General features: G+C 32.7%; 1 long non-coding RNA gene across 1 annotated transcript; it reads right to left on the bottom strand.

The window, feature by feature from the left end:
* Positions 1–1,179: 1,179 nt before the first annotated feature.
* LOC125668346 (uncharacterized) lies at positions 1,180–13,878 on the bottom strand. The gene is made up of 3 exons (XR_007367544.2): positions 13,737–13,878; positions 2,080–2,190; positions 1,180–1,722 (listed from the first exon to the last, which is right to left on the bottom strand). It is a non-coding gene; the product is annotated as an uncharacterized LOC125668346 (long non-coding RNA).
* Positions 13,879–15,273: the final 1,395 nt, after the last annotated feature.

The raw sequence follows: 15,273 nt of genomic DNA, 5'->3' as shown, positions 1-15,273 counted from the left end.
CAGGTCAACTAACAAAGGAGCACAATTTGTGCCCATGGGAATTCCAATAGACTGTTGGAATACCTGATCACAATCATGTCACGTGATCGACGTGGCTAAATGCGAAAAATATCGAGTGTTCCGGATGAACTCGAAACGTACCTATTACTGTGATACTCATGAAGGTCAAACAGAAGACCAGTCTAAAGATAATTATATCAGAATATTGTTCTAACATTTTAATACCCGAATGTTTGAGGATATTTTCGGATCTATCCCAATTCCATGGTTTTGAACACTTTTAGCTATATTTTTGAAAACATCCTTATGACTGAGTGAATTGAAGTTACGTTTCTTATAAATGACTAGACGATCTCTACCAACATGATTCGTCAAGATCACATGTTAGGATATTCCCAGTGTATATTAATTGTTATTGGATATCCAAATGAGACCCACTGTGTATTAGTTATGTCCGGATGGTATTTGAATTATTAGCACACTGCTTTTGACTTCGGATTACTCCGTTTACCTGGTCCAAGATATAGGGTTCACGATGGGTTTGGCCGGTCGATATGAGATGCTTACTCCTTTTAGCAGTGGCGGATTTAAGTGGGGGGGGGGGGGGCAGCAGGTGTCCCCCCCTAAAATGTTCAACCTTAAGGTAAATCGTGGTATCTTGTTTAGAAAAATGTACTAAACAATGTAAGAAGCAATAATTTCTTCCACTCCCGGAGAAATAAATGACAAAATCTATTGATTTCGTGAATTACTTCATTGGGAGAACTTAATTTTTTCCAAAAACCCTTAAAATTTGCGTCATTTTATTAATTTCACCTCATAAAAAATGATAGAAAATAGTACAAGACTAAATAAGAGATATATTTCAAGCCCTATAAAATCTGTAAAAATTCAGGAGCTTCCGAGTGCTTCGCCCCCTGGGCCCCCACCAGGGCTTCGCCCCCAGACCCCCTGCCTCATAAAATGGCGCCCCCCGTAACCACAATTCCTGGATCCGCCCCTGTTTAGTCACATGATCCCACATCTGGTATATCCAAGGGTCCGTGTTTGCCCAACTATTTATTTTGTATTCCTTATAGGAGTTATGAGATTGATCACTGTTCGCTATCTTCACCTTTCATCCACAATTAATTGTGTAATTGAATTTTTTTTTTTATCACTAATTCAGTTAATTAACAGTTTGAATAGTAGTCTTTAATGAAATGATGACGGTACTGTTGAAAACACAGAATGGCACCAAACAAATGAAAATAATTCATATTATACATTGTAAATCAATATTCATAGGCTTAAGTTCAAAACATGAATAAAATCATTAAAAAAATATATTATATAAAAATGTACTCAAAATACATGGGGAAAGTTGGCCACAATCGTAGCGAATTTGCGACCGAAAAAACGAAAGGTCATAACCGACAGATAATGAACACTGAGAGAACCGATTAAGATATCAAATTCGTTAATCAACATAGTAAATATACACAATTGTACAATAGATGGTGCTTTGTTAGCAATGATATATTACGTGGGTACTGCTGGAGGAGGAGGGGCGTTGGGGTAAGGATTTATTTGAGGCATCTCCAGATGTGGCAGAATATCCAGGTTATCCATATTCTCTGTGACTGGGTCCACAGACGAACTTCTTGTAACAATACGATGTTGATCAGTCTCTTTCAACCTGATTTTTATATCCGGTACCACGATTGGATAGTTGTATGTTGTCTTGAAATGGAAAATATCATACTTTATATGATAATTGTTAAGCAATGTAGAGGTAAACAAGGACACACTTATTTCTCTGTTGTGCTAAGAAATTGACCATTTTTGACTGTTCATTGGTACTAACAGACAAAATGGTGATTACATATATCTTTTTAAAAAAACACAGCAAATGAAACAAAACTAAACATAAGCTCACCATTTAAAGACACTGAATTTAAGTACAAAGTGAAATATTCAAAATTATGTTGTGAGGTTCTTAATTAATATCTTGAAATTTTTCTAACACATCAGTATAAAGACTTAAATATATTGGCTTTTGAAATGCAAAATTTAAAGTTAAGATTAAAATATATGTACGTGAAAGAAGTCTTCTAATTTAACATTGTCTTCTTCTTCTTGCACATCTTCATTCATATCGAACTCTCCATGATGGCAACAACAACACCCCATTTTATAGGTTGACTTTATCTACAAATATATTACGAAACGTATATATACATACCTTTGAGCGTACATAGTGTATGAAAATGGTGCGATATAAATTTTGTATTATATATATATATATATAATCAAAGACCTATAACGATATATCAATTCAACGAAAATTTGATATCAAATCTTGATTGTTTTGTTTACCTATACAATTAATTGCAGGATTAGGAAGTAAAACTTACAGGTACATGAAGGACGGCGACACAAGGTAGGTTGAATGTATTATTGTTTAACCTCTTGAGAATTTTTCACTCATCGAGACGTCACCATTGCCCGTGAAGGGCTGCCAAATTAGGCCTATGTTCAGTGCTTACGGCTTTTGAGCAGTGAGGGATCTTTATCGTGCCACATCTGCTGTGACACGGGACCTCGGTTTTTGGCGGTCTCAATCAGGGGCGGATCCAGGAATTCTGGTTACGGGGGGGGGGGGGCGCCTGGATTTTACAGGTTTGGTTTGATAGCGCTTGAAATATGTCTCCTATTTAGTCATCTGTACTATTTTCTATAATTTTTTATAAGGTGAAATTAATGAAAATGACGCAAATTTTAAGGGGTTTTGGAAAAAAGTAAGTTCTCCTAATAAAGTATTTCAAGAAATCAAAAGATTTTGTTATTTATTGCTCCGGTATTGGAAGAACTTATTGCTTCTTTTATCGTTTAGTACATTTTTCTAAAGATGCCACGATTTACCTTAAATTTGAAATCCGCCACTATCAATCGAAGGACCGCCCCATTTAGTCCCCTCTTAGGACAAACAAGGGATACTTAGGACCTATTCTAATTCGGATCCCTCAAAGTTGAATACACTCAAAGAAGTCATTTGGTAAAAATAGACAACCGAATGCTGTGTAATTAGGAATAGCAGCTTGGAGATTCGAGACAGATGGATTTGGAGAAGTGTTCTAAAATTCAGAAATATACTAATAGGTTCTATATCCACTGCCAGTTAGTAACCGGTCTTTTATTCAAACTCAAGATTCCTAATTTGTAAAAAAAAAAAAAAAAAAAAAAAAAAAAAAAAAAAAAAAATCAGACACGAGGATTGACCAGTGTCTAACGAAAATTAAAAAGGGAACAAGAGTCTGAGAAACTAACGAGCACACGATATTAAAGAGGCGTGCCTCACATTATTCAGTTAAGGTTTGCAAGGATATCTTTGTGCAAGTCTTTCTCTCAGCTAACATCAATTCTATGTGCATTTACATACAACTGACACAAGAGCTCTCGGTCGTTGATCTGTCGAGATTAAATATTTACAATGGGAAAGTTTGAAGATAGATAAATAAAGGTTCCTCCGCCCTCATGTGACGTCATAATTATTAATTTACCTCAGCTGCAAAATATACTTTTTTGGTTATTGATTAAATTAAACTATATTACGTCGAAATTAATACAATTTCCCTACTTTGAACCATTAATATTGATAAGTCACATAAGGGTGAAGCTGCTTTACGAACAGCAAACTAGAATCGCCATGAGTGTTTGGTAGTGTAACACACATGTACAAGTAAAACCAAACCAGAACTGCACCGGATATGATAATGAGAAACAATTTATGACACCGTTCCTTTTACATTATGATGGATATCAACTTCAAGATTACTTAACGTTTGCTTTGATAAAGTATGAACGATTTCAACTAAAAAAAAATATTAGGAAATGGTGCACATTCTTTGACTGTTGAAACAGGTAAATATCCAATAAGAAAAATACACATGGCATACTTGTAAATGATTTGTTGAAAATGTTTTTTTTTAAAAGTACTTTACTGTCTTGTTTGTCATAAACTTCCAACTGAATATACTGTGTTACTAAATAATCCTTTTAATGAAATTATAAATCCATGTAATAATTTTAATAGTACAAGACGTTTGTGCAACTATTTAAACAAATGTTTTATGCACAGAAAAGAAACTCTTGCCAAGGTCTTTTAAATTGCATTACGAATTCTTTATATTATTTCTGTTTATAATTTAGTTTTCTGCTGTTTGTCATTTAACACAATCTTGATTTTAGGCTCATATGCTGATCCCAATAAATGAATTGAATTGAATGATGTTCAATTGGCAACCCCGAAAAGTCAAAGAAGAAAGATATGATATGATATGATGTATTCGACAATGAAAGGTGGGGGAGCCTATTGAAAACTTATTATTGATGATTTAAGTACGGAAGCGTATTAGTGCCACGTTTTTTATTTTTATTTTTTTAATTTTGACACTTTAAACTGTAAAATTTACACTTTAAACTGTAAAATTTACACTTTAAACTGTAAAATTTACACTTTAATCTGTAAATTTTACACATTAATCTGTAAAATTTACACTTTAATCTGTAAATTTTACACTTTAAACTGTAAAATTTACACTTTAAACTGTAAATTTTCACTTTAATCTGTAAATTTTACAGTTTAATCTGTAAATTTTAGACTTTAATCTGTAAAATTCACACTTTGATCTGTAAAATTTACACTTTAATCTGTAAAATTTACGTTTTTCTATATAACATCATTTGGTTGCCCCGTTCGGAGAAAAATATCCAGTGTGGTCTCTCTCTCTCTCTCTCTCTCTCTCTCTCTCTCGACTCATCTAACTTGTTCAGATTAGTACAAAAGCGATTTTTAATATTAATTCTTGTGCGTGAGGGCAATATACTATAAAACTGTTGATATGGCGAGGAAAGTAAGGTATCCATTAAAAAAACCCAGGAATATCAGTAAAACTAATGGATGCTCCCCGGATTGCATCTCACCAATGAAATACTTCATATGGCGCATGACTTGCACAATGATCAACAGCTGTTAGAATGAAGGGTTTTAATATATATATATAAGTATGTGCTGAGTGACCTTAACCTTTACAAAATGACCCCGAGGAATGACCTTCGTCTGACAGGTCATTTGCCTATCACTTGTTTGTGTGAGATATGATCAATAGCTGTTCCAAAACTATTAAAATAAGGAACCTTTTTTCCCTTATATAACATGTATGCCCTGTTTAAAATACTCCCCAATTAAATTATCCTGGTCCATTACCTAACAGTACACAAGCAATGGCCATGATGTAAAACACGGTCTGATTATCGTATAAATTTTACAGATTAAAGTGTAAATTTTACAGGTTAAAGTGTAAAATTTACAGATTAATGTGCAAAATTTACAGATTAATGTGAAAAATTTACAGATTAAAGTGTAAAATTTACAGATTAAAGTGTGAATTTTACAGATTAATGTGTAAAATTTAAATATTAAACTGTAAAATTTACAGATTAAAGTGTGAATTTTACAGATTAATGTGTAAAATTTAAAGATTAAACTGTAAAATTTACAGATTAAAGTGTGAATTTTACAGATTAAAGTGTAAAATTTACAGATTAAAGTGTAAAATTTACAGTTTAAAGTGTAAATTTTACAGATTAAAGTGTAAAATTTACAGATTAAAGTGTAAATTTTACAGTTTAAAGTGTAAATTTTACAGTTTAAAGTGTAAATTTTACAGATTAAAGTGTCAAAATAAAAAAATAAAAAACGTGGCACTAATACGCTTCCGTATTTAAGGGATTTACATTTTTTTTTCGTAGCAGATTTAATTGTTATAACAAATCTAGAATTATTTCAAACTAAAAACACAAATACAAAATCAAATTTATTTGGGGTTGTAAGTCGAAGTGGCGATATCGTAAACTTCCCATCTTTATGTAGCATCATACCTGCTTATGTGTTTGTCTCTCAACTGATTCAGTACGCAAGAGCATAAACTGCGAAATATGATACATTTTAAAATTAAAACTGGCTGAAAAATAATTTAATGGGTTTATCTCGTTTTATGTTACCATCTCGCAAATTCTATGGTAGTTATTATGACCTAATTTACAAATACAACCAGTTATTAAGTTTAATTGTGTCTGACATGTTTCATACACTTTTTCCCGTTTACCTTATCAAGATAGAGGACTCTAGTGCGTCCAAAGGTCTGTGTTTGCCCTACTTGAAAGGGTGAAAATAACGAACAGTGATCAATCTCTTAACTCCCATAGAAAATACAAATTGAAGAATTAATCAAACATGAACCCCCGAGTATATCAGTGTGGATCAGGTGTCCATCTCCTGTTGACCGGTCACACCTGCCGTGAGCCCTATATCTTGATCAGGTAAATGGAGTAATCCGTAGTCAAAATCAGTGTATAAAGAACGGCCTTACGATAGGTATGAAGCATGTCAGATAGCATTTGACCGAATTACAGGTTGTACTGGCAAACTAGATTTTATAACAAATTTGCGAAATGATGACTTTAAACGAGATTGTTGAAACCCTGGTAACATCAACTTGTTTGTCAGTAGCCTGTCTCGATTTAATAAGAGTACCGCAAACAGTACATGAATGCTTACATAGGGTGTTTTTCTTAAGCCAAAATTTGTAGAACTTTGCTTCAGGTAGTATCAGCCACCACCAGGCTGTCACATAATTTCTTTGCATTGTAGAAATAAAGGACCTTAGCTTAAAACTATGACAAGAGGTAGATAGACAAACCAAGAGTTCTGAGTGTAAAATATTTTCCCAAATTTGACCCAGTTCAACTACCTGTAAAATAATAAAAAAAATGTTGAGAATCAAAATCCATGCACTATGCACATTTTCAAGTTATTTGAAAAGAACCTAGCTTCTAAACTGTGAAAAGAGTTAGAAGAACACTCTTGCGTTCATTCATCGTGTGAGAGTTAATTCCAATGATAGTAACCACTATGAAAGGGAATTAACTCTCACACGATGAATGAGTAAACGGGAGTCATTATTTGTCAAAAATACAAATTTAAATAAATATCTATTATGATAATGAATAAATTATATGTGATATTTGTTATATGATACTCGTATTTAATATTATTTATTATGCCCCCTTCAAAGAAGAGGGGCATATTGCCTTGCACCTGTCGGTTGGTCGATATATCGGTCGAGAGACCACATGTTGTCCGCTCATTATCTTGAAAACCATTAACTTGATCGTAATGATATTTCATATGTGCGTTAGTTATGACTAAAAGAAGATCCCTATTGTTTTTCCGGTCAAAAGTCAATCTACTCTGGACATAGGAAGACACTATCCGCTCAGTATCTTGAGAACCCTTTGCTTCACAGACATCAAACTTGGTACACTGGTACATCATAAGGAGTAGATGACCCCTATTGATGTTGAGGTCACATGGTCTAAGGTCAAAACTGGACTTAGGAATACACTGACCACTCAAAGTCTAGAGAACCCTTTGCTTGACAGACATCAAACTTGGTACACTGGTATATCTTCAAGAGAAGATGACTTCTCTTGATTTTGAGGTCACATGGTCAAGGGTCAAGCTGGACATAGGAATATACTGTCCGCTCAGTATCTTAAGAATCCTTTGCCTGAAAGACATCAAACTTGATACACGGGTACATCTTCAGGAGAAGATGATCCTTATTGATTTTGAGGTCACATTGTCAACGGTCAAAATGGACATGGGAATATACTGTCCGCTCAATATCTTGAGAACCTTTTGCTTGACAGACATCAAACTTGGTACACTGGTACATCATCAGGAGAAGATGACACCTATTGATTTTGAGGTCACATGGTCAAAGGTTAATGGTCAATCTGGACATAGGAATATACTGTCCGTTTAATATCTTGAGAACCCTTTGCTTGACAGACATCAAACTTGGTACACTGGTATATCCTTAGGAGAAGATGGCCACTATTGATCGGTTTTGAAGTCACATGGTCAAGTCAGGACATAGTAATGTATTGTTTCCTATATTTTAAGAATTATTTGCTTGATTGGCACCAAACTTGGTACATTGTTAAAGCATGAGGAGTAGATGGCCCCTGTGGATTTTTAGGTTACATGGTCAATCCACTCTTGACATAAGAAGATATTATCTGCTCTATATTTTGAATTGGTGATACTACTAGCAATTAAGTATGGTTCCATGTAAAAATCAGGCAGAGGGTGATAAGTCGACCGTCAGGGAATGAGCCGATACTTATATATATAGTAACATTGTTTATAGGAAATCATTCGGTGATAATATTTTTTTCATATGACGCACCTTCACAGAGCTGTGTTACTGAAAATAGAATACCCATGTTTTGACCAAAATTGACTCATAAAAATGCTATATATTCTTAAAGGTTTTGTTAAATGAAAAGATCATACATTTTCAAATGGCTTATATAAAATGAAGAAGAAGGCTACTGTTTACGAATTTCTGTTGTCACAGTGAGTATTTGTTATGTGTTACCATGGTAACCGTTGCTGTAGTTAACGAAAGGCTTTTCTAACGGAAAAACATTCCAACTTTAAGACCATTTTTCTCGAAACAGCAAACACTTTCAAAAAAGTTTTATAATTAGACGGATAAAGTACATGCTATTGAATAATTTTTAATCAATATTTTTTTTGAAAGTTTTTGCTGTACTCGGAAAAAAATATATGAAGATTGTGAAAAATGGCGGGAAAATAATATATTTTCATGTTTTTAAGTTTTCTTCTACTTACAAACTATTCAACAAGTACACTTTTCTGTCATGTTCTCTTAATTATCATATTTATTAATATCTAAAATGATCTTTATGTGTTTACATACCATAATGATATGTCTATAGATGTAAATGCGAGAAACGATGCATAGCATTTTGGGTCGGGATCGAAAGTCCGTTTATTATTAACCTATTTCTTTCAGATTTCCTCAGGTTATTGTAAACAACTTATTAGACCGGCCTTTATAGGATATTTTGCGCTGAATGGCGAGTTTAACTTGCAAGTATATTTGGCTGGATAGTTTGGAGTGGGTGGGTAATTAACAGATTAAAGAAAACATGCTTGGTTGGCAATTGTTTTTCATTTTGAAATTCACCTATCAACAACTCTTGTGATGCTGGTCAACAACGTACGTTGTAGGTTGCTCGAATGACAAGAGATTGGCATTATAGTCCCGAGTATAAAGAGAATGAATGCCCATGCTCTTTTAAAACGTATATCTTCAGAAAAACAAAACTGAAAATACATTCAACATGTTCAAGGGAATCCTTTATGATAAAATAAAGATATAATTTATCAACTTTTGTGTTTTATCCTAAATAATTCATTGAAAATATCTTTTATTTGAAAAATCATTTTGAATTCATTTTTGCTCTTTGTAATATGAAATTTAAAACATTTATTACAAAGCATCTGGACATTTAAAACTTTAGCTAACAATTCTAGAAACATGATATGGCTCAAATTTTAAATGAACTTTTTAGCACTTGATTTCCTTATGAATCCTATGTAAGAGTGGAACAAAAACTTTTAGTGAAAATGTACATTTTTACAGTCGTATAATATATATATATGGTTGTTCAGGAAAAATAAAAATGAGAACAGAAGACATTTGTGTCATTAATATTGTAAAATTTGGACAGTTTATATTGACTTTATATAATTTTATGAAAATACATGTAATGTAGAAATGGGATTGTTTTAAAACTGAATTGTGTAGTTTAAAAATGTAAGTTGACTCATTTATCATGTTTATGGCACTATCTTTTACCAAGTCTGATTACAGGTTGCTTTCAGATGACAAAACAACTGTGTTTTACATAATCCGTCTGTAAAGTGAATTGAAAATGAATTCTTAATTATTTCATCAATACATTCCATTATCTATAAGATTTTTTAACAGTTGCAACTTGTAAGTTTAGATCCTTTATAAACTGTATACTGATAAATGTACACGGAAGAGTTCTTTGAAGCTTAAATTTTTTATTTCAAAATCATACTTTTTTAAAAGTGTAAGCCCAAACAAGGCATAAACATGATAAAGGAACAAGTGAGCACAGACATATATTTGTTACGAACATATTTACAAAGAAGAGGCAGTTCCAGAAAAAATATAAGGGTGGGAATGGAGGGGTTGTGACTCATGTCTGTACCTTCTCCATCCAGAAAGGGGTGGGTGAAGAGCCCAAAAATTGCATAAAATAGACCATTTGAGCTATTCTATGATGCATCACATTATACATGTATTTTTGCATGTCAACACAACTTCATTAACAGTTCAATCCATTGGTGTTTAATTTTTTCATAAGTTGTTTCCCTTTCGAATTTAGGTACATTAGGAATTTCAGTTGAAATAATTTGAATAAACACCATATAAGAATGCTTTCATGTTTATTTGACAATTTGTCGTTTATTTCTTCATAAAGTTTTGATATTTTGTTTGGATTCAATTTTTTAGACTGTCTTGATGTTCAACATTGAATTTATGGACTCCTCTCCTTTCCTTTTGTAATATTGTCTTGTACTTTCACTTGGTTTGATTGGTTTTCCTCCTGTCACCACTTTAAGTATGTCCTTGGGTTTTGCAGAGACCTATAATACGATAAGATAGACACTGATTTTCAGGACACAAGAAATTACTTATTTTTCTCTCCTCAATATATAATATATATTTCTTTAGTTTTTGAGAATGTTTGAACATTTTATATCATAAAACTTTCAATTAAAGTACACACCTCAGAGCCTATTAATCATAGTACACATTGATATTCAAATTATACATGTAGTTAGAAAGAATAAAAATACTAAAACAGCATATAAAACTTTTGAAAACAAGAAATGCTTAAAGAAACTTGTATATGACATTGAGAAAGTGTTCCAAATATTCTAAATCAGTGACAAGTAGGTTCAGATACTAGTCAGGGCAACAGCTATATCAGGTTTTGAGTCTGGTTTCTGAGTGACCAATATTTTCCTATAATGGGGGGGGGGGGTGACTCTAACCTCATTATCAGACGGGGTCATATAGTGCTTGTATATCAGGATTATTTATATAATACTGCTCTACCAAGTTTGAGGTTTATAAAACATTTACACTGTAGATTCATTGGTACATATGTGTTTACATATGTATTTACAGTTATGTATTTACCACAGAGGTTTCCAATGCATGTAGTGATGGTAATGACACTCCATGATGCTGGTATGAAAACTTTAAAGAAATATACATTAGCTAATAACTTGATCTTTGTTATATTTATATATCATTAATAGAAATATACATTCAAGAACCCATGCATTGACCAGTACCCATGACCATATCAAATTGAGACAGACTTTAAATAGTAATATAATACAAAAATGTCAAGAAGACTCAACTTAGACTTATTGATTGATATGAAGATTTATAATTAACATTATGAATTGTTTGACAATAAAATGGAATTTTTTAAAAACTACAGACCCTAAATATTTTCTTTGATATGTCAAATAGTATGCATATATTTTTAAAATATGAATTCTGATTTGTCAAGAGTTGGATGGTGACCACTAAAACAAATGATTTTGTGCATATGAAATAATATTTTAAAAATTGTGTGTGTTTATATAGAATACCTTGAAGGAAAGAATGATGTGTATATAAAATTAATTGAAGAAAAAATCCCATCAAATCTGAGATTTGAACCCGGTACCTTCGGCATGCTAATCCAGTTACCTTTTTTTTTTTCGCTTTTATTGATTAACATTTAAACAGATATCACAGACTAATCATCAGTTACAATCACATTTAAAACACTTTGTATCTAAAATATGAACAATAATATTCCCTCTGTTTCTTTCAATAGAGGATTTCTATGTAAGAAAAACTTTTTAAACAGGTTCATTTTCTTTTCTAAAACAGTCAATTGATAATGGTTATATGAAATGTAATGTCTCAATGTATATCTACAAAGCCTTTCAATATCTATTTTTTTTTCACTTTGCAAAAAAATATGTCTTCTTCTATAAATACAAAATCTGCATACTGATATAAAATAATTTTCAAAAAATACATTCACGTTTTTGATACCCTTATGTAATGCTATCTGTGATTGGAAAAAGTATGGATTATATTATATACTAAACATTTGCATCTCACAGTCATATTATATCTTGCATTTTTATATGCAAATTCGACTGAAATCTACATGTAGTACATAATCCACAATCTTTAGAGATTATACCTACTCCTACTGATCCTCAGTTAGGCATAATCTACATTTCTATCTGAGACAGGAAGCGTTTGTGTGGAGGATACGTAGATGTCTGCTATTATTGCAGACCATTACAAATGAAACATGCCGTCGATTAGGCCTAAAACATATCATAGCGTAACTGTTGAAAGTATGAGACTTTTTGAAACAAGGGAGTGGGTGTCATCCGTACACAGTCGTCTCATACAATGCTACATTGTATAAGACATGCAACAATCGTTATAATTTTTATGCTAGTAATAGTAAATATTGCGAATTTTGACTTATTAAATATGTAAATCACACCATTTGAAATTACCAGAATGCGCCGACTTTGTGACATGTCATATAAGATATGTTGCATGTTGCTCGGTCTTCGTTGTCGGCTGCTTCACACACGGTCTATCTTCAGTGACGCCATATGCATCAATGTATTTCTGACACTCTCCGAAGGTAAATATATTCGTTTCCTGTAGATAAGGCTTGAGGGTAGATCACACTCTGTCGGAATATTGTCCTACACGGAATTCAGTTTTGGATCCGCCATATTCCGCGCACTGGTTTTAGGTGTGGTAAATTTTTGATTGGACTATATTATAACAAGTGTGGCCCCTCAAACATTTGGTTTAGGCAAGGATCACGCAATTATAAGCTACACGTGTATGTGGGTTCAGACAACTATTAAGCGCTACGGGATAAATGTTCCCCAAAATGACACGATGATTTATATATAAGCTTCATAGGGAGTGATTTACAGAATTTCAAAAATATATTTTGAATGTGAGGTATGTTACCAAGGAAATTACGAAAAATCTTTGTTAAATTTAGAACTACAGATCATCGCCTTCCTGTAGAAACAGGCAGATGGAGTAATATTACAAGAAATGAACGCTTCTGTACATTATGCAACTGTAACAAAATTGGAGATGAATTCGTGTTATCATATTACACACATTTTCTAAATATAGAATATTGTTCTGCCCCAAACACTGAACAATGTTGTGAACTTTATTCTTCTAGAGATTCTGTATTTCTAAGAAAGCCGTGGAAGTTCATTTTAAAAATCAATTAAAATATTGTCTATTTTCCTGATTTTATTAAGGGGGTCTGTTTGACCCCGGTTATTGTATAAATTCCATGGTTTGAAATAAACTGTACAAAGTGAAAAAATTCTCTTTGAGATACAATCAGCCCACCCATTCACTTATAGAAACAACCATCACTGTGTCTTATCTATTATAAACTTTATAAAGGAAGTTACTATCTAGACCATGAGATACGTCACAAACTTAATAAACCACCGTGCAGTGTATGGTTTGTTATGAAATGATGTATGGAAATCGGATCAACACGGGCCTATCTTTTCTATTACATATGTAGGATTAGCACCTATCCGCTTCTTTTATCGCTTTGAAGGAACGTCATGAATATTTCAATGCATTGAATATTATTTACGATACAATACATTATGGTGAAATATATAATAACAATTTTACCTTTAGTGCAGATTTTGACAGATCTCCTATGCAGTATATTGTTTATCCTGTCGAGTTTCTGCTTGGTCCTCTCAGATTCGGCATCAAGTTACCCGGCAAACAGGAGCAGTCTTCCAAAATATTCATAAGGTACAGGTGTGTGCAAAATTTCTGTTAAGATTTATTTAAAGCCTTTACTATGGAACCTACGACTATCATACGTACATGTTCCGATTCTTTATTTCCGTGAGCCACAGGGCCTGGCTCATTGGATATCATATACATAAATACAATTATAAAACAAACAAAAATGGCATTGACTATCAGAAATGTTTTTCTATCTTTCCATCTGTAAAACAAATTATGAAACCAAATCAAAAGTCTACCATGGAAACGTTAATGAATTACTGAAAGAAAAGGCTTTCTTATGATAGCCGTTCGTTATCTTCGTCTTTCTGTTGTTATCAATATTTCCAATACTTATATTTTCCTTATAAAGATGTATTAGTTTTACTTTAGCCACTTTGTTTAAGATATGTTGCTTTTAAACGTTACGAGTTTTACATGTAACAATACTTAGCAATTTATTAATTTTAATATGATAGTAAATTGAGTGGAATTTCAGTTTTAACAAGCATTCTGAGAGTGTTGCATGGCAATACATAGTCCCCTACCGGTTGCAAAAATTACTGTACCACAACATTATTCAAAGTTCATTATGAAGGTTTTGGTAAAAGGGAAAATTGGGGAACCAGGATAGGAAATCAACTACTATTCGAGTAAAGACTAGAGCAGGAAAAAAACCGAGAAATGTATAATTACATATGTACGTTTAATTAGGTATTTAACCAAGTCAATAGACTGTGACATGTAGGTGATCATGAATAATTTAGCTATATTGTAGTATTACTATGCTAGAAGTTTTAATGAGTGTAGTACTTTAATCTATAGAGATAAGAAACTTGGATGTAAACTAACAATTCATGCTATTTTTCTAAGTTCAAGGGCCAAAACTTAATGAAAAATCAACGAACCGAGACAAAATTCGAACTCGATCTGTAACTTGTTATGGTAAAGCAATGTACCAAATATCAAATGCATATCTGAATATCTGCAAGCACAACCAAACAAAAGTCTGGAAAACTGATAATTCACACTATTTTCTAATTAAGTCCATGGGCCATAACTAAGTAAAAAATCAACGGACCGAGACCAAATTCGAACTTGATCAGTAACTTGTTATGACAAAACAATGTACCAAATATAAAATAAATATCTGCAAGAATAGAGAAAAAAAAGTGCGGAAAACTGGACTGACGGACAGACAGACGGACGGAGCGCAAACCTAAAGTCCCCTTCGACTTCGTCGGTAGGGGACTAATAATTTTGAAAATAGTGGTCAGCATAGACCATACTACACAATAGTTTATACCAGTGGAATGTTTAATTTTCTTTAATTCTAATGTTTATTTTCATGTCGATTTCAGTGCAACAAAAATAGTGATCAAGGTAGTGACTTCTTAATGCTCTTTTCCTTGACTGCTTTATACCGAGTTGA

This window comes from Ostrea edulis, chromosome 4, assembly GCF_947568905.1.
Source record: "Ostrea edulis chromosome 4, xbOstEdul1.1, whole genome shotgun sequence".
Lineage (NCBI taxonomy): Eukaryota > Metazoa > Mollusca > Bivalvia > Ostreida > Ostreidae > Ostrea > Ostrea edulis.
This window is presented reverse-complemented; position numbering and strand designations above follow the sequence as displayed.